This window comes from Capra hircus, chromosome 18 (assembly GCF_001704415.2).
Source record: "Capra hircus breed San Clemente chromosome 18, ASM170441v1, whole genome shotgun sequence".
Classification (NCBI taxonomy): domain Eukaryota; kingdom Metazoa; phylum Chordata; class Mammalia; order Artiodactyla; family Bovidae; genus Capra; species Capra hircus.
The window spans coordinates 22900871-22919814 of record NC_030825.1 but is presented as its reverse complement, the minus strand read 5'-3'; the positions used below and the strand labels follow the sequence as shown (position 1 = coordinate 22919814).

General features: G+C 44.6%; 1 long non-coding RNA gene across 1 annotated transcript; it reads left to right on the top strand.

Annotated features, from left to right (window-relative positions):
- LOC106503091 lies at window positions 638–18147 on the top strand. Its single transcript, XR_001296759.2, has 3 exons — window positions 638–1658; window positions 7484–7615; window positions 17669–18147. It is a non-coding gene; the product is annotated as an uncharacterized LOC106503091 (long non-coding RNA).

Genomic DNA, 18944 nt, shown 5'->3' with positions numbered 1-18944 from the left:
TACAGTTCATGGGGTCGCAAAGAGCCCAACACAACTGAGTAACTGAGCATGATTGATAGCACCGTATGAATTAAGGTGTACAGCCTAATGTTTCGACTTTCCTATATCATGAAATAATTAGCACAATAAGTTTAATGAACATCCATCCTTTAAAGAACATCCATCCTTTAAACAATATCCTTTAAAGATACAACATTAAAGGAACAAAAAATTGTGTGTGTGTGATGAGAACTCTTAGGATTTACTGTTACCAACTTTCATATTTAACATACAGCACTGTTAATGCTAGTTCTTTTCATTACTTACTTGTTTGGGTAACCCCTGGAATCCACGATCTTAGGACTTCCCTTCTCATTCTTCTTCAACCCTGGGTGGAGGTGGCATTCTAGGGTGGGGATGGCCTCCAAGTGGGGGGTCTGTGAGCCTCGGGAACTGAATATGACCCTGGGACAAGGAGGAAGGGCAGAGCTAGTTGCTTAGTAACAGGGCTTTCTTTGCGTGCGAACAGAGGCCTGGTGTTTACAGGTAACTAGGTGGGGGGAGTTGTAATTTGTAAAGAAGTTACAGGTTAAACAAAAGGGAATTCTTCCGATGGAATGAAAGGGCTTGGTTCTGAGAACTAGTTGTCTTAGCCGGAAGGGCCCCCTTCCAGGCTCAGCCCACCCCACAGATGCAGAGGGAGGAGGGGGTTAGCGGGCGGCGCTGTCATTATGCAGATTGGACTGGTGTCTCCCGGTGACCATGGAAACCAAAACCGTTCTCTTTCAGCTGTGCTCTGAGGAAGGGTTATTTAACTCTGGCCCCGGCGGATCAGCCGCACAGACCCTACTCACCGCAGGACCTCCAAGGGCGCTCGCCCTCTGCGTCCGACTGAGATGGGATGCCACTCCAGCAAGAGCACCGAGGTGGCGGGGGAGTCCCAGAAACCCGCAGAGCAGCCCGAGGGAGAGGAGCCAAATCTGGGGGCTGGCCCAGAGGCCGCGGATGGCAGAGACACCTCCTCATTGAAGGATGGCGCCCCGGAGCAGAAGAACTGAGATGCTTCGCTCTGGATTCGAGGACCCTCACTCATCCCTGGAACTGCCTTTGGCCAGTGAAACTCGAGAGAAGCCCCGTCCTGAGAAGCTCCGAGGAGGAGAGGGAAACCCCCGCCTTCGGGATCCAGGCTTCACAAGTCACTTTCACCAGGCTTTGCTCTGGAGCTGTGAGGGGTCGCAGCCCCGATAGCCCTACTTCCCCAGCTCCCCGATGGACAGGGAGGATGAAAGAAGCCTTCTCACATGATGGGACTTTTCCCTGAGCCCCCTGGCTGACTGCTCGGACTCTGACCCGTCTCTGCTGCTGAGATGTGATGGTCCTGTGACCGACGCCCCCATCCTTCCACGTTCTTCACTTTTCTGAACTCTGAAAGCTCTCTGGCCATAGTGTTGATGGGGATGTGTTTCTTGTTTTGTCTTGTTTTATCCCTCCCTCTCCTTTTCCTAATAGCTGGCTAAATAGCCAGTGCCCCTCACAGGAAGTTTTAGGGTTTGGCTCCGTCCACACTGTTTGTTTGAGCACTTCAATATTTAACTTGGAGAACTGTTAATGAGTTATGGGAACAATCAGAATCAGACTGGGATCATGGCAGTGGAAGACAACAAGGCCTTGATCATCCAGTAAGTGGAACCCTGAGTACTGGTGGGAAGGAAGGAGGAGGGTTTCCCATTCCTGGTGTTTTAATCCCCAGAAAAATGCCCCTCTGCTGACGTTCCTGTGTCTCTTCCCGTCAAGAGTCTGTCAGCCTGAACCCTCGAGCGTTTGAGCTCTCTGTATCCAGCCTTCGGAAATATTTCGCTGTTTACTCACATGTCTGTCAGCCTCTCTTTTTTCCCCTCCTTGCATGTGTTTTCTTTTTAATGCGACTCAGAAGCATTTTAATTTGAAATCAAACAGACATGTTTGCAAATAAATGATGACACAACACGTTTGAAAGACAGGACTGGGGAGCTGAGATTAGAGGATCAGCGGGAAAGGGTGGGTGTAATTCAGTAGAATGTGAGTGAGAAGCGGGGCTATGAGCCTGTACTTGGTTTCAGGCATCACGGTGAGGATTTACACGAGTGGTTTAATGTAACCACCACAACCATCCCCATTTAATAGATGAGAAGGTTGAGGTAGTGAGAGATTAAATAACTTGCCTGAGCATGGCCAGCCAGGATGGGGCAGAACCCAGATTTGAGTCCCAGATTTGACTCCCCCCCAGCAGCTGAATTCACCTGTGCAGAGTCCTGCCTAAAGTGTATGGGGCCTTTCCCACAAGTAAAGGGAAATCCATGTCCTTCTCCAGCCTGTGTGTAGTTGGGGCCGTTTCTCTTTACTCAATTTACTACTTGCCTATGGGGGGAGGCAACTGGTCAACTAGGATCACCCCCACTTGCAGGCTGGGCTTTGTGTGCTTGCTCAGTCGTGTCCGACTCTTTGTGACCCCACGGATTGTAGCCCGCCAGTCTCCTCTGACCATGGGATTTTCCCAGGCAAGAATACTGGAGCGGGTTGCCATGCCCTCCTCCAGGGGATCTTCCTGACCGAGGGACTGAACCCGTGTCTCCTGCCCTGGCAGGCGGATTCTTTACCACTGAGCCACAGGTGATGCTTGGAGGGCCTTTTATTTACTTCTCTGGGAGTGTGGGGTGTGTTGGGTGATGAGAAGCAGGGAGATGGAAGAATGGAGAAAAAGAGGCAGCATGCTACTGGAAATGACCCTTGTTTTGGCCATCAAAACCTCAGAAACTGAATAGGATTGTTTTGAGAATCTGGCAGTGGGGGTAAAGAGAAGAAGGAAGGACCAGAAGTAAAGCAATTTGGCCTGCAACTTGACTACAAAAACGCTCCTTTTGCTTCAGCAGAGCCTGACGTCTTTCAAGGAGGGAGCAGGAGAGATGGGGCCTCCTCAGCTGGCCCGAAGCCCTGCTCTTTCCCGGGGGTAGGAAACTTGCAGTGGGCCAGGAAACAGGCCTGGGCTTGCAGCTGGGGATCAGGAAGTTTGGGGCCTCTTTCTACAGCTTTCTGGGCATAGGCCAAGCTCTGGTAACTGCTTTCAATTTTTTTTTTTTTTTTTAAATACAGTTCTGTTTTTCTCCCTCCTCCCTCCTAATGGAAATTCACCCTGCAAAACAGGATGGTGTCTGGTCAGAAGCTGCTCACAGTGTCCACCCTCAGGACTCTTGGAAAAAGTTCAGCTGGTGGTGAGGTTTGAAGGCAGGGTGGTGCTTATTTCCATCAGCTCCTGAGGGGCAAAACTCACTCAACTTCTTACCAACTCCAAATGAAGGGGACTCCAGGTCCTTAGAAGTTCAGAAACAGGGTGGTTTGTTTGGCTTCCTCCTGGGATGGTGCAAAATGCTCTTTTAATTTAATGCGAGATCTCCGAGGGTTTTAAAAACAGGATTCTTCATCCACCTCCAGCTGTGGCAGGCATGTTGCAATTTGCCAGGAAGTTAATCTGCAACAGGAAAAAGGACCCAGTTTCTTTTTAACAATATTCCAATTGTGCCCCGGGGGCCCAGTATCACCCATCTATCTCCCTCTGAGGCTCAAGTGCCTGGTATAAGTGGCGAGAATTATGTCTACCTTTAAAGGAAGGTCTGCATAGACTCAGCCATTTCAGAGAAAGCCATTTCTCTGGCCCACTTCCACAACTACTCGAAGAGGAGTATTTTGCTTACTAGTCACCTTTCTATCCACTTATCTCTCCATCTATTCATCCATCCTCCCATTCATCCAGTCCATTCAATCCATCTATCTGTCATTTGTCAGTCTGTGTATCTATCTATTTACCTACCTACGTATGCTGTTTACCTTTACCCTGATGCTGCAAAAGACTGAAGGCAGAAGGAGAAGAAGGTGACAGAGGATGAGGTGGTTGGATGGCATCACTGATGCAATGGACATGAACTTGGGCAAACTCCGGGAGATGGTGAGGGACAGGGAAGCTGGGCATGCTGTGGTCCATGGGGTCACAACGAGTTGGACACGCCTTGGCAACTGAACAACAACAACCGATACGTTCAGCTCTTCCCTTGGATGTTTCAGTTCTACGAGTCAATCAACTTCCCATTTCACACCAAATTCATTCATTAAGCAAATATTTATTGTTTCTACCACTCAATCACTTATTCCTTGCTCTATCCGTCTATTAATCCAGCAGTTACTGGGAAACTGTGCTGCTGTGTTGTAGTTAGCTGGTCAGTCGTGTCCAGCTCTCCGCAACTCCATGGACTTTAGCCTGCCAGGCTCTTCTGTCCATGGGGATTCTCTAGGCAGGAATATTGAAGTGGGTGGCCATGCCCTCCTCCAGGGGATCTTTCCAACCCAGGGATTGAACCCAGGCCTCCTGTATTGCAGGTGGATTGTTTACCAGCTGAGCCACCAGGGAAGCCCAGGAATACTGAAGTGGGTAGTCTATCCCTTCTCCAGGGAATCTTCCCAACCCAGGAATCAAACCAAGGTCTCCTGCACTGCAGACAGATTCTTTACCAGCTGAGCTACCAGGAAAGACCTACTCAGAGACTCCTCTGTGCCAAACACATCATTGTTAATAACATGTTGAGGTAGTCCTTATGGGAGCACCGCCTGGAGCAGCAAAGTCAGAGAGATCTTTCCAGCTTTGATGAGTCCTATATGGAGACTTTATGAGTAAGTAGGAATTGGCATGACTGAAGCAACTTAGCAGCAGCAGCAGCAGCAGCAGCAGGAATTGGCTAGAGAAAACAGGGTAAGTGTTTCAGGAGAAGGGGAACCTATGAGCTGCAAGGTTGTGATATGCAATGATGTGGGAGTGAAGGGCCCATCACACAGGGACAGGGAGGTGAGGCTTAATAAGTGAAAAGGACCACAGATCATGGAGGGCCTGTGGTTCATACTGAGAGGCTAAGTGTTCATCCTAATGGTGATGTGGAGTTCATTGGAGGACTTTAGGAAGAGGAATAATGCCAAGACATCACTTGCTTTTGATTGCTTTGTATCTTGCCTTCTGGTAACAAATCCCATCTTTTCCCCTTGGGGAGCCCTTTTCTTATCCACTCTTGGTTTACATGATGTGGTGGGGCTGATCCCACTCTCAGGTACAAGGCTGAGCGCTGCTTCTCCCTGGTCAACGTGACTAATTCAAGGAACGGCATCCAACCCAAATCAGTACAGTGAGTCTTCTGGGAGACTTTTTGTTGGCACAATTATGAAAGACGTATTCAGTTTCTTTTGGAGTTAATAAAATAGTAGGGTTTTAGCTTGGCACCTCTTAACGGCATTTTCCCCACCGGGCTGGAGAGGGTCTGCTTGAGATTGAAGCCACAGAAGGGAATGGAGTTCTGAGAAGGAGAGATGTATTCCCAGTGAGCTTGTTTGGGCAACTGGATCCAGCCATGTGAGAAGTTATGACCACCCCTAAAAATTTACACAAACCAATAGATTCTCAGTCCCCGTCCCCCCCCCCCCCACCAAGAGTGATTTGAATTTGATTTCTGTCATTTTCAAAGAATTATGAGTAAGTCAGCTCAAATCAGATTTGCACTTTAGGTAGAGTAACCTGGTAGCTATTTGAAGGATGCAGTTAGAGGAGTAAGGCTAGAAATGGAAACACCAACTAAGAAACAATTGCCTGCCCTAGGAAAAATGCATCAGGTATTCCTATTAATAGCTGGGACTGCCCTGGTAGTCCGGTGGCTGAGACTCTGCGCGTCTAATGCAGGGGCCCTGGGTTTGATCCCTAGACAGGGAACTACGTCTCCTCTGCTGCAGCTAAGAGTTCACATGCCACCACTAAAGATCCTGTATGCTGTGATGAAGATTGAAGATCCTGGATTCTGCAACTAAGACCCAGTGGAGCAAAAAAGGAAAAAAACAACCCCATACGATTTTGCAACCACAAAATCTCAGTGGCATGCAGGCATAAGCTTTTTCTTCAGACTCGTGTGCCTATGAGTCACTATGGTTCAGGCAATCAAGGCTACCTGAGGAGTGTTCACACGACCATAGCAGGAGCATACGGGGCTGAGCCCAGTTGCACAGCTACAGTCAAGTCTAATACTATTCCACTGCCCACGGCGAGTCATGCGGCCAAAACCAGCATCGACAAGATGGGGAAGTGCTAAGCAATAATCAACTCTGACAGAAAAGCGAGAATGAAGAGAACACACTCAAGCAGTATTTAGGGGTTAAAATGAACCAGTTTTAGTGGTTGATTTTACATGGGGTGAAAGGGGAGAGAGAAATCAGGGTTTCTGCTTGGGTGATGGGGCTGGTGGGGGTGCCACCACATGAAAAAGGGACTCTGGGAAGAAGGAAAATGGGAGGAAGGAAAGTTTATCTATTTTTTTTTATGACTTTAAAACAAACAAACAGAAACTGCACCAAGAGGCTTGGTGGGATCTGTTTCTCGACCAGGTACTGAACCCGGAACTTTGGCAGTGAAAGCGCAGACCCCTAACCACTGGACCGCCAGGGAATTCCTGAGGGACAGGTTTAGAGAGAAGATGAGTTTTGGAATGGTTGAGTTTGAGAAGCTTATAGGACACAAAAAGATAATTCTTCAGCTTGGTGATGGATGCTGTCTAAACATACTGTGGTGATCATTTTGAAATATACCTAAATGTTGAATCATTACTTTGTACATTTGAAATGAGTATAATCTTATATGTCAGTTATACTGGAGTAAAAAAATAACAATAGGAAACCCTTGTATCACTCTTACTGTGTCCAGGCATTCGAAATGCTTCACACATAGGACTTGTTTAACCCTTTCAATCACTCCATTCTCTTTCTGCATATTGAAACACAGGAGTAAGTAATTTACCCCAGGTCTTTCAGCTTTCCCAGACAGAGCTGGAACATGTACGAGGCAGTTTGGTCCCAGAAGGTGAGACTTGGGGAACTCCTTTGAGAATTGTGGCGATCCTCTTGGACCCTCAGAATTGGTATAAAGATTACTTTAAAGTGAAAACATTCGAGCACAGAAGGTGCAGAAATTGATGCTGTGTAAATTTCCTTTAGCTGCCTGAATCAGAGCCATTACAAAATACAGCTGCCATTAAACCTCCTCCTAGGCAGTTTCCTGTGAATTTAGCTGCCAAGAAGAGGGACTGTCCATTCTCATTAGCATCAAAAAGCCCAACAGAACCTTTCATACTCTCCCACTGAAGCCCTAAACCCACTGCTCTTTGTTAAATTAGTTTGTACGCACATTCCTGGAGAAGGAAATGACAACCCACTCCAGTATTCTTGCCTGGGAAATCCCATGGACAGAGGAGTCTGGTGGGCTAGTCCATGGGGTCATAAAAGAGTCAGACAACTGAGCAGGCACGCACACAGTCTATACCTTTCCTGTGGGTTATTTCAAGAGTTTTCCATGACTGGGAGCTCCCACAAGCTTGTGCGAAAATTAATGTTCTGTTTTCTCTTGTTAATCTGTTTTTTTTTTTTTTCTTTTTCTCATTTAAATTATCAGGCCCCAACTGTTGGACAGAAGCTGGAAAAGTTTTCTTCCCAAGACTTTTGGCAATAAAGATGGGATGTTGGGATTCTCCACTCTCAGGGGACTGCTGCTGAGATCCCAGGACCTTTGACCATGCCAGCGAAGGTAAGCTTTATTTTACCAGTCAGAATCCTGGGTCTCCGCCAGACTCTGGCCAAGCAAGGACAGTAAGAGCCTCTCCCTGCCTTTCCAAAAAAGATTTTCCAAATTTTTGATTTACAGAAGAAAGTTTTTGGTTAAAGCCAGTTCTTTGCTGTTTTTAACAAGGGAGGAACAGCCAAGAAATCACCCAAGCGAAGATTAAAGGGACCAGGGAAACTTACCGAGATTAGGAGACTGGCCACCTGGGAGATGAGATGAAGGGACTGCCAACCCTGCTTTTGTCAGAGACCTCAGCTTTGAACCACTGTTCTCAAACCCTTCATCAAATTCTCTAGGGTGGAGACCACCTGAGACAGGATTAAGGGAGTGCAGGCCCTGCCCACACCCTGATCTTGAGAGGAACCCCACCCTTAACTTGTTCCCAGACAGTGCTCTAGTCCCTCAGTTGTGTCTGACTCTGCGACCCCCCCAGACTGTAGCCCGCCAGTTTCCTCTGCCCATGGAATTCTCCAGGCAAGAATAGTGGGCTGTGTTGCCATTCCCTTCTCCAGCGGATCTTCCCGACTCAGGGACTGAAGCTGGGTTTCCTACATTGCAGACAGATTTCTTTTTTTACCGTCTGAGCCACCAGGGAAGCCCCTTGCTATAAACTCCTTATCAAATCCTCCTGGGTTGGGATTTACACTTTTTGGGGGGCAGGCACCCACCATGTCCCCCTTTGCCTGGGAAAGCAATAAAGCCATTCTTTTCTACGTCATTCCCTCCCAGTCCACTCCTCCCATCCCCGAGTTCTTTGGATATTGGGACTTTTGTTACCGGTAGCTGTTCTGTCTGTTTTTTGTGCTACTGTTTTGTCTTGTGATAGCTAAAAGTGTAGCTATCACAGTGTAGCCTGCCAGGCTCCTCTGTCCATGGGATTCTTCTTTCCTGAGAACCTGGTTTTGGAAACTGAAAAGTTTACTCTGGTTTTCTACCTGCTTAAGGGTAGAAATGGGGCTTCCTAGGTGGTGCTAGAGATAAAAAGCCTGCCTGCCAATGCAGGACACTTAAGAGTCGCAGATTCGATCTCTGGGTTGGGAAGATCCCCTGGAGAAGGAAATGGAAACCCACTCCAGTATTCTTGCCTGGGAAATCCCATGGACAGAGGAGCCTGGTGGGCTACAGTCCATGGGGCCGAAAGGAGTCAGACACGACTGAAATATGGGTGGTCTGGATACCACATCTGGAACGTGGTTCTACTGACCATTAGCAACTCTCAGGGAATTCATTGAAATCTAAATCTTGAAAGGTCTCATCCTGTAAGGACTCTTGTCTCTCTCCCCACTGCCCGTGTTCATCGCTATGGCAATGAGATGCTTCCTTCCTTCCTCCTTGGCTACCTTTGGGTGTGAGGGTTGATAACCTTCTGTGTCCTCTTTGATTTTTGGCCCTGTGAAGTAAAAAAAAGTGAAGAAAGCGAAAGTCGCTAAGTTGTGTCCAACTCTTTGCGACCCCATGGACTGTAGCCCGCCAGGCTCCTCTGTCCATGGGATTCTTCAGGCAAGAATACTGGAGTAGGTTGCCATGCCCTCTTCCCAGCCCAGGGATTGAACCCAGGTCTCACCCACTGCAGGCAGATTCTTTACCATCTGACCCACCAGGGAAGATACTTATGTTTGAGTCATAGTTGAAATGAGTATACTTTCGGAAGCTGAGTTACAATCTAGCGTCTTCGTTTGGGAGATACCTCTTGGGCTCGAAGTTCTCCTTTCTGGCTTTGCTTTCAAGGCCCCTCTGTGCTCCCTACTTGATCCTGTTTCTCTCTGGGAACTTTTCAGTACACTAATTCCTTTTCTCTCAAACCCCACTGACTTACGTTCTGCCACCAAGGCACTAGCTATGCCTGCCTCCTTTCTTCTTGGTGTGACTTTTCTAAGGATAATAGTGCCTTTGGGAAAACATATTTCTCCCAAGCTGGATTTCCTATCTTTCCATTTTAGCCCTTCAACTCTCTAGAGTCCCTGGAACTTCAGGTAACCCTTGGTCCTCCTCAGGGGCTCTCAAGAGACTCTTAAAAGCAACGACATGAGGCTGAGAAAGAACAAGCAGACTAATGGCAAACAAACTTTAGTCCATAGCCTCCTTAAGTTTATATTACTATATCAAGAAAAAGAGAAGAAATCTTAAAAATCTCCTCTACAAATATTGGACAAAGCTTTAACCCCCATATTGAGGAGGTGACAGCTTGTTCCATCTGCCAGAAGCACAATTCGGATAAAAATATAAAGTGGAGCAAAGACGAGGACCAACTTTTGTATGCAAACATGTGACGTTTGTGTTATTGTGTGTCGTAGTCAGTTTGCGCTGCTTTAACAAGATATCATAAATTGGGAGGGTCACACAGAAAATATTTATTTTGCACAGTTTCAGAGGCTGGAAGTCTAAGATCAGGATACAAGTGTTCTGGGATTGTGGTGAAAGGTCATTTTCTGGCTTGTAGGCGTCTCCCTGTATTTTCACGTGAGAAAGAAAGAGGAAAGAAATGGAGAAAGAAAGAGTGAAAGAAAGAGAGAAAGAGTGGGAATTCCCTGGTGGTCCAGTGGTTAGGACTCCAAGTTTTCACTGCCGAGGGCCCGGGTTCAATCCCTGGTCGGGGAACTAGGATCCCACAAGCCAGGTGGCACTGGTTAAAAAAGAGAGTGACACAGAGTGCATGTGCGCAAGAGAACATTGTCTCCTGTTTCTTTTTCTTTTTTTTTAAAAAATTTATGTATTTATTTGGCTACATTGGGTCTTAGTCACAATGCACAGGCTGACTTGCCCCACACTATGTGGGATCTTAGTTCTCTGATCAGGGTTGAAACCCATATCCCCTACTTTGGAAGGTGGATACTTAGCCACTGGACCATCAGGAAAGTCCCCTTGCCTTCTTTTTTTTTTAATTAAAAAAAGTTTTATTTTTAAGTTTTTTATTGGAGGAGAGAGTAACGTGGAAACTTATATTACCATATGTAAAAGAGATAGCCAGTGGTAATTTGCTGTATGACTCAGGTAACTTAAACAGGAGCTCTGTATCAACCTAGAGGGGTGGGTTGGGAAGGGAGATGGGAGGGAGGTTCAGAGGGAGGGGACGTACGTATATCTATGGCTGATTCATGTTGACGTGTGGCAGAAAACAACACAATTCTGTAAAGCGATTATCAATTAAAAGATAAAAAAAGATAATTACAATATTGTGCTGATTTTTGCTATACATCAACGTGAATCAGTCATAGGGTCTAAAGTACAGAGCAAAGTAAGTCAGAAAGAGAAAGACAAATATTGTATATTAGCGCATGTATATGGAATCTAGAAAGATGGTACTAATGAAACTATTTGCAGGGCAGCAATGGAGTTGACCTGACTTCTTATTTTTACATAGAGAATAAAGATACTTGGACCTGTAAATAAACATGTTCTTTTGCCACACTGGGAAATTGTACTATAAGGAAGCATATGGCTCTAGAAATTGTGAGATGGTGTATTCATACTTTTGCTTATCAACTACTGAATGCTGGTATATCACCATTGTTTATTTCCTAGGTTTTTTTTTTTTTTTTTTCCGCCTGGTCCCTGGATTTCATTAAGATGAAATCACTGATAATTATGTAGAAGCTACTTGCCTAAGCTGATCACTGGATTTCATTAAGATGAAGTCACTGATAATTACATAGAAGCTACTTGCCTAAGCCCAAATCTTTGAGATTCACATGAACCGGATTACACAATAAACAATATGTTCAAAACCATAAGGAAATATCCCAATGCCCAGGTGACGAAGGCTGGGGTGAATGAATCTGCACACTTATTTCAAGCTGTTAACCAATTTGTGGGTCATACAGTGGTCCCTCACATGCAAGAAGTTGAAGAGCTCCTCTGTGCAGTCCTCCTCTGCCTGTGACCTGGAGGCTACACGCTCATCTCAGAGCTCTAGCTGTTCATGAGCCTTTACACATTTCTCCAGCTGCTCGCCTTGCCCTCTCACTGCTGTAAGGGGTCCATTCATTCCTCCTCCTCCTTCGGGTCTCCAGACCTAGTCAGCAGGTCAGCATCCTTTGCACATCCTCTAGCCTCCTGTCCAGCTGCGGTTCTGGACTCAACACGAGCAGCAACAACAGCATCTGTTCCACTACAGGATCAAAAACTATTTCCTAGTTTTCTCTTAAAAAAAAAAATCTAAGGATTGAGAATTATAATCAGTATATGTAAGAGACACTACTAGAAATAATAAGGATGAAGGAAAAAAAATCTATGCAAAATGTACCAGGAAAGTAGGATATGTTTTTGATTAAAAAAAAAGTATACAAGGTGTTAAGGCTATGTTTCTGTTAAGGAAAAAAAGAGAGTAATTTCATCCTAAAATAGTTGTGTCAAAGTTGTTCCAGAATAAGAAAGAGGAAAATGTAGGACAAGAACTGAATGGGTCTAGAAACTTGTAAAAGGTTTGTGGGAGAGAAAGAGAGACAGGGGAAGAGAGACAAAGAGAATATTTAATCTCATGTGGTCAAACTGGATAAGTGAATTTGTTATTAGATTTTAAAGTGAGCTTTAATATTGATAGCACACTAATGCAAAACTAGAGTCTGATTTTTCTCTCTCTTAAGGACAAAATGTGTTGAATTGTAGGCCTGTTTTCAGTAAGAGATTGTAAAAAATTTTCTCTACCTTTTGATTAATCCACCTAGGAAACAACTCTGAATCTTACCACAATAATTTCCTGTGTTGTCTTTATCATGTCCTCAATTATTTAAGAGAAACAGTTCTTCTCACATTTTATAAGAGCTGTTTTTTTTTTTTTAATAACCATGTTGCTCCCTATGTTTACTTTTGAAAACTTTTTATTTTTATTTTGGTTAAATTGACAATTAACTATGGTTGCATAGTGATCTGTGCTTCTGGTTAATGAAGTGTTTAAACACTTTGACATTTTTGACAACTTCCCCAAAACAAATTCTAAATGAAATCTTTTTGACCTTCAACTGACTTTGAGATTTCACAAAAGGTTCCTAGAACATCTCAAAGAGTGTTTTTTTCCTCTCTTTGTAAAAAGAAAGATGTTAAACTAATTGGGTTTGTTTGATGTGTTAAACTGCATGAATAGCATTGTCAAATAAAAAGTGATGCTTAACCTTCCCTAGGCTTTATTTATATGGATAAATAGTATTAATGTATGTATTCAGAAACTGTTTGAAGTTTCTAAAAATGTATCAGTACCTTCCATGAAATATCCTGGCATACTATTAGCAGTTACAATTCCAATTATTATTTAAAATGTTGTGTATCACAGAAACAACCAAATTGTGTCACTTTTATAATGAAATTTCATCAAATTTTAAACCATGGTCATGTTAAGTCTCTTATTATTTACAAATAGTGCTTTATGATCAGATAAAATCCAGAATGCTTCATCTTCAAAAAAAGGGACCATCTCAGGCTCATAGAAAGGGCTATGGCATGTACTCTGGGGTACAGACTTCTGATTGTATTAATAACTTTGAGATGATTACACTGGACTGGGTAGAGAACTCTAGTTGCAACTGCTAACCCAAGAGCAAGCGGAACAAGAATTAATTACATGAGACTGATTGAACTCATGAAAATTTATTATAATTTTTATGACATTTTTAGGGGAACATTGCTGGTTCTTTAATATTACACCTTCTGGATACAAGGAACCCCTTTCCCGTTTCTCTTAAGATATCTATAACTTAAAACAATTTTGTATATTAAATGTTTGTAAACAAAACTGAAGCACTTCTCTTTTTCTCCCTTCTTGATCCTTCCGGAATTCAGATACTTCTTTTCAAGTGTTGTTATATTCATGGCAATATAGTTACTTGCATAAGTTAAATAAGAACTTGGCTTCCATTTAATTATATAGTTGGAAAAATTGATCATGTAACCGTATTTGAGAATGATGTACATAAAATCAAATACTACCAGACAGTTTTAAGGAAATAGAATTGACTTTATGGAGTCATTGCTAATGAAGCTTTCTTGAAACAATTGGGTTATTCTCTGAATTACGGGATTCCCAGCCATACAGGTGAATAAGGAAAGTCACTTTCTGGAGGGTGCAGGAAAGAGGATATCCTGGGAGCTTTGAGAAGAGAGGATTTTATCCACACCTTTAGGCAGAGTAGATAGTTGATGGCTAGTTCTTGGCTTGACTAATCTAAAGTACACTTTCAGAAGTCCAATCTGAGATTTTTTATGAGAAGTTCTGAAGCAGGAGAGAAGGGGGCAGGGCACAAACTTGAAAAGATGGGACATAGACCAAGGACATGACATAAACTGATTAGAACCAAATGGGTCCAAGATGGAGAACAGGTTGACTTCCACTAGACCTTGAGCCTTAGTATGCTGCTGCTGCTGATAAATCACTTCAGTTGTGTCTGACTCTGCGACCCCACAGATGGCAACCCACCAGGCTCCTCTGTCCCTGGGATTCTCCAGGCAAGAACACTGGAATGGGTTGTCATTCCCTACTCCAGTGCATGAAAGTGAAAAGCAAAAGTGAAGTTGCTCAGTTGTGTCTGACTCAGCAACCCCAGGGACTGTAGCCTACCAGGCTCCTCCATCCATGGGATTCTACCGGCAAGAGTACTGGAGTGGGGTGCCTTTTCCTTCTCCAGAGCCTCAGTATATGCTCATCTTAATGCATCAGCAAGCTAAATGACACACCCACTAGTGCCATGACAGTTCTGAGGTCAATTAGAGACCAAAAAGTGAGTAGTGGCCCATTCCTGAAAATCCCCACCCCTTCCCTGAAATGGTTGGAATAACCCTCTCACTCTTTAGCTATAACATTACCCAGCCCATAGAAACTAACCATGCCGTATTTCAAGGCTGCGCTTGCCTTCTGAGATGGCTCATGCTCTGTCTGTGGAGTGTGTTTCTCTCTAAACAAATCCACTTCTTAACTATCACTTTGTCTCTCACTGAATTCTTTCTGCGATGAGACATCAAGAACCTGAGTTTCACTAAGTCCTGAGACCAAGTACAATCTCAGTTAAAAGACCACAGGTTCCTGTCCCAATCTCAGTAACACAGTTTTGTTTCCAGCAAAGCAAACTTTAATAGAACTGTGGCATTAGTTGCCATTCTTGCTGCATTTATGTAAATAAGCAGGTCAAATTTAATGAAATCAGACTTACTATGCAATCAATGGAGAAGGCAATGGCACCCCACTCCAGTACTCCTTCCTGGAAAATCCCATGGACGGAGGAGCCTGGTAGGCTGTGGTTCATGGGGCTGTGAATTCGCTTTCACTTTTCGCTTTCATGTATTGGAGAAGGAAATGGCAACCCACTCGTGTTCTTGTCTGGAGAATCCCAGGGATGGGGGAGCCTGGCGAGCTGCATAGTCCAGTCTATGGGGTCGCATAGAGTCGGACACGACTGAAGCAACTTAGCAGCATGCAATCAATAATGATCTTACTTTGATTGTTTTTTATGAAAATAGGTGGTTGTAGGAGAAATTACATGTTTCTATGGAAAACTATAACCCACTCTTGTGGGTTTTCAGATACTAGTCCCGTTTCTTGTCTTTGAGCTATTTTTCTTCTTTTTGTAAACTGGATCCTGCGGTCGCTTGCATTTTGTCAGTAGTTAATACTTCCAATTTTTCTCCCACTCTCCTGACTTGACATGATTGAAAACTAAAACTGCCCCTTTCTGGAAACCCTGAAAACTGGAGCTGGACTTGATAGAAATTCAAAGGGTCTATGAGGGCAGGTCACTCAGAGTTCGCTGGAAAACCTATGTCTTCACGCTCTGCTACGGGAAGTTACAGTGACATGACTCTTAGGGGAAACACTGACTGATACCGCCCACCCCGGCCAGGCACCACAGTAACAATTTCCGTGAGTTATTTCATGACAGGAGGTCCTGGTTGGGAACACAGAACTAACAAGCCACTGCCAACCAGAAGAATTCTCGAAAGGTCAGAAAGAGATACCACATGTCCTACCAACATCCCAGAATCCTCCTCACTGGAATCCATCTTGGTTGAGCAATGTGTGTGCCACCAGGAAGGACCCTGGCTCACAATAATTGGGCAGAGACAACTGGAAACTAATCCCATCACCAGAAAACCTGAGAATGCAAGCCACACGGCAGAGCAGTCTTCCTGGTTTCCTTTACCCTCCTGCTTTCCACCCAGGCTCCCCTTCCCGATAAAGTCTCTTGCTTGGTCAGCACCTGTGTCTCCTCAGATAATTCATTTCTGAGGGTTAGTCAAGAGCCCACTCTCAAGCCTTGGTAGGGGTCCTCCTTCCTGAAACACTGCCACTAAACATCTTCCCTAAAGATGCTTCAAATCCAACATCTAGAAGTTGGAACTGAGCTGGACCCTGTGGGGCTGTCTGGAATACAGAGCTCTTTCTGTGTTCCCCATTTCTTGTGTTCAGAAAAGGACTTTAGTCTCCCAGGTTCCCCTCGAATTCCAAAGAGCAGATCCAAGCAGTTACTAATTAGGAAAGTGAGGGAATGAAACGGCGATCTGTGTGCTAAGTCGCTTCAGTCATGTCCTGCTCTTTTTGGCCCCATGGACCATAGCATGCCAGGCTCCTCTGTCCACAAGATTCCCCTGGCAAGAATACTGGAGTGGGTTGCCATGCCCATCTTCAGGGGTTCTTCCCAAACCCAGGCATCGAAACTGAGTCTCTTACATCTTCTGCATTGCAGGCTAGTTCTTTACTACGAGTGCCACCTGGGAAGGCCCAGAACAGAGTCTTAGTTCCTCTTCAAGAGATACACATAAGATCTGAGTTGTGCAGAAACTAACACCCTCAAGTACTGGACCCCAGTTGGATTGGAACAGAAGACTGATAATTGAGGTTCTTGAAACATCACCATATTATCTTGCCACTAGCCAGTCAGAAGAAAGTCAGGCACCCTGTAGCCTTCACGCCAAATATTGCCTTTAAAAACCCTTGGGGAACCTGCTGCATAGCTCAGGGAGCTTAGCTCGGTGCTCCCTGGTGACCTACATGAATGAGGGGTGAGGTGGGAGGGAGTCCCGAGAGGGAGGGGATATATGTATACGTATAACTGGCTGACTTCATTGTACAGCAGAAACTAACACAATATTGTGAAGCAACTATATCCCAATAAAACAAAACAACCCTTATCTGAAAGCCTTCGGGGATTTCAGGTCTTTTGAGTGTGTGTGGTCTGCCTGCTGTTCTTGCATGGCCCTGCAGTAATGAACCTTTCTCTGCTCCTAACTACAAATGCTGTGCGTTGGGCAGGCAAACTTGTGTTCAGCAACAAAATCTCGGCGGGCTGCCTCCTGAATGCAGAGACTGCATTTATAGTTTACTTCAATCATTTTCTTTTTCGATTTCGCATTCGAATCCCTATTCTTCACTCGCTTCGGAGGTCTTTCACCTTGCAACTTCTCGCTTAGCTCTCCACAGCAAACGACCTAGTTTCTTTTCTTGTGTGTGAAACTTCTAGGGGAGTTCCAGATGAGGGAAATGTGGAGATTCTTTCGGATCCCCAGAATTAGTATAAACACTAATTTTACTTATTTATTTAGGCTGCGTTGTGAGGCACATGGGATCTTAATTCCTCAACCAGGGCTTGAACCTGTGCCATCTGCAAGCGGAAGCGCAGTCTTAAGCACGGGATCACCAGAGAAGCCCTGTTAAAGTGAAAACATTAAAACATGTAAAGTGAGCACAGTCATACAGAAAGAAATCTTATCTGAATTTTCTTTATCTGCTCAAAGCAGAGCCTCCTGAAAATATAGGAGCTATTGACCTCCCTCCCAGGGAGTTTCCTAAAAATTCAGTTGCTAAGAAGACAGACTGCCCATTACCATTAGCATTGAGAAGCAGTAGAAACTTCCATATTCTCTCACTGAAACCCTGAATAAAATCCCCCTCTTTTGTTAAATTGAATTGATACATATGTACACTTTCCCTTGGGATTTTCCATGAGTTTTCCATTATTGAAAATTCCTGTATGCATGTTTGAAAATAAACTTTGTCTTTCTTTCTGTTACTCTCTATTTAAAAAAATTTTTTTTCAGTTAAATTTTTCAGGCTCCCAACTGCTGGATCCAAGTTGAAAAAGGAAAAGTTTTCACCTCAACAGAGTCATCAGAACACACATACCTCGAGGGGAGGAGCTGCCTGCGGCAGAAGAGTAGGGAAGAAAGAACTCTTGGAAATACCAATATTTAAAGAGCAGGTTGGATAGAAAAGCACAGAAAAGCCAGGAAAGGATGAAGGGTTCGACTGATGGGAGATGATGATCAATGCCTCCAAGTGCGGACACTTTCCAAAGGCCAAGCAGTGTGCTCAAAGACTTTACAAACATTACCTAATTTGCTCCGCAAGGCCATAAAACTCACACATGATGGGTGAGACAACAGATCTGTGAAGGTCAGGTGCATTATTCAAATTCACACAGCTACTTAGGTTAAAGACCCTGATGCTGGGAAAGATTGAGGGCAGGAGGGAAAGGGGACGACAGAGGATGAGATGGTTGGATGGCATCACCAACTCAAAGGACACTAGTTTGGGTAAACTCTGGGAGTTGGTGATGGACAGGGAGGCCTGGCGTGCTGCAATCCATGGGGTTGCAAAGAGTCAGACATGACTAAGCGACTGAACTGAACTGAACTGAACTGACTTAGGTTAAGACAAGAATTTGAACTCTAGCATACATGCTTACTTGCTTCAGTTGTGTCTGACTCTTTGTGACCCTATGAATGATAGCCCTCCAGGCTCCTCTGTCCATGGGATTCTCCAGGCAGGAATACTAGAGGGGGTTGCCATTTCATTCTTCAGGAGATCTTCCTGACCCAGGGATCGACCCCTAGTATCCTGCAGTGCAGGCAGATTCTTTACCAACTGAGTTACCAAGGAAACCCAAACTCTAGAGGCCGTGCCTTTAACCATGGGAGTGGGTTGAAGAGCATCCCCTGCCATTTATGTCCAGAACCTTGGGATATAATCTTATTTGGAAATAGGATTTGAAGAAGTAGTCAAATTAAACTGGGTTCATGCTGGATTAGAGTGTGCCCTTCGTCCAATGACTGATGTCTTTATAAGGGAAAGAAGATCTGGATATGGAGACACAGGAGAAGAAGACCATGTAAAGGTGGAGGGTGAATTATTTGAAACATAACTGAGCCCTCAGGAGACTGAATGAGAGGTATGGTAGTTTCATGACAATGTCTGTTTGGGTGTGGTGGGGAGAAAGATCAGAGTTGCTTCGGGGGAGAGATTTATGACAACAGGTTTTTTTTTTTGGTAGAAATCTTGCTTTTAGGCTCTCAGATTAATTACACGAGGAGGCCA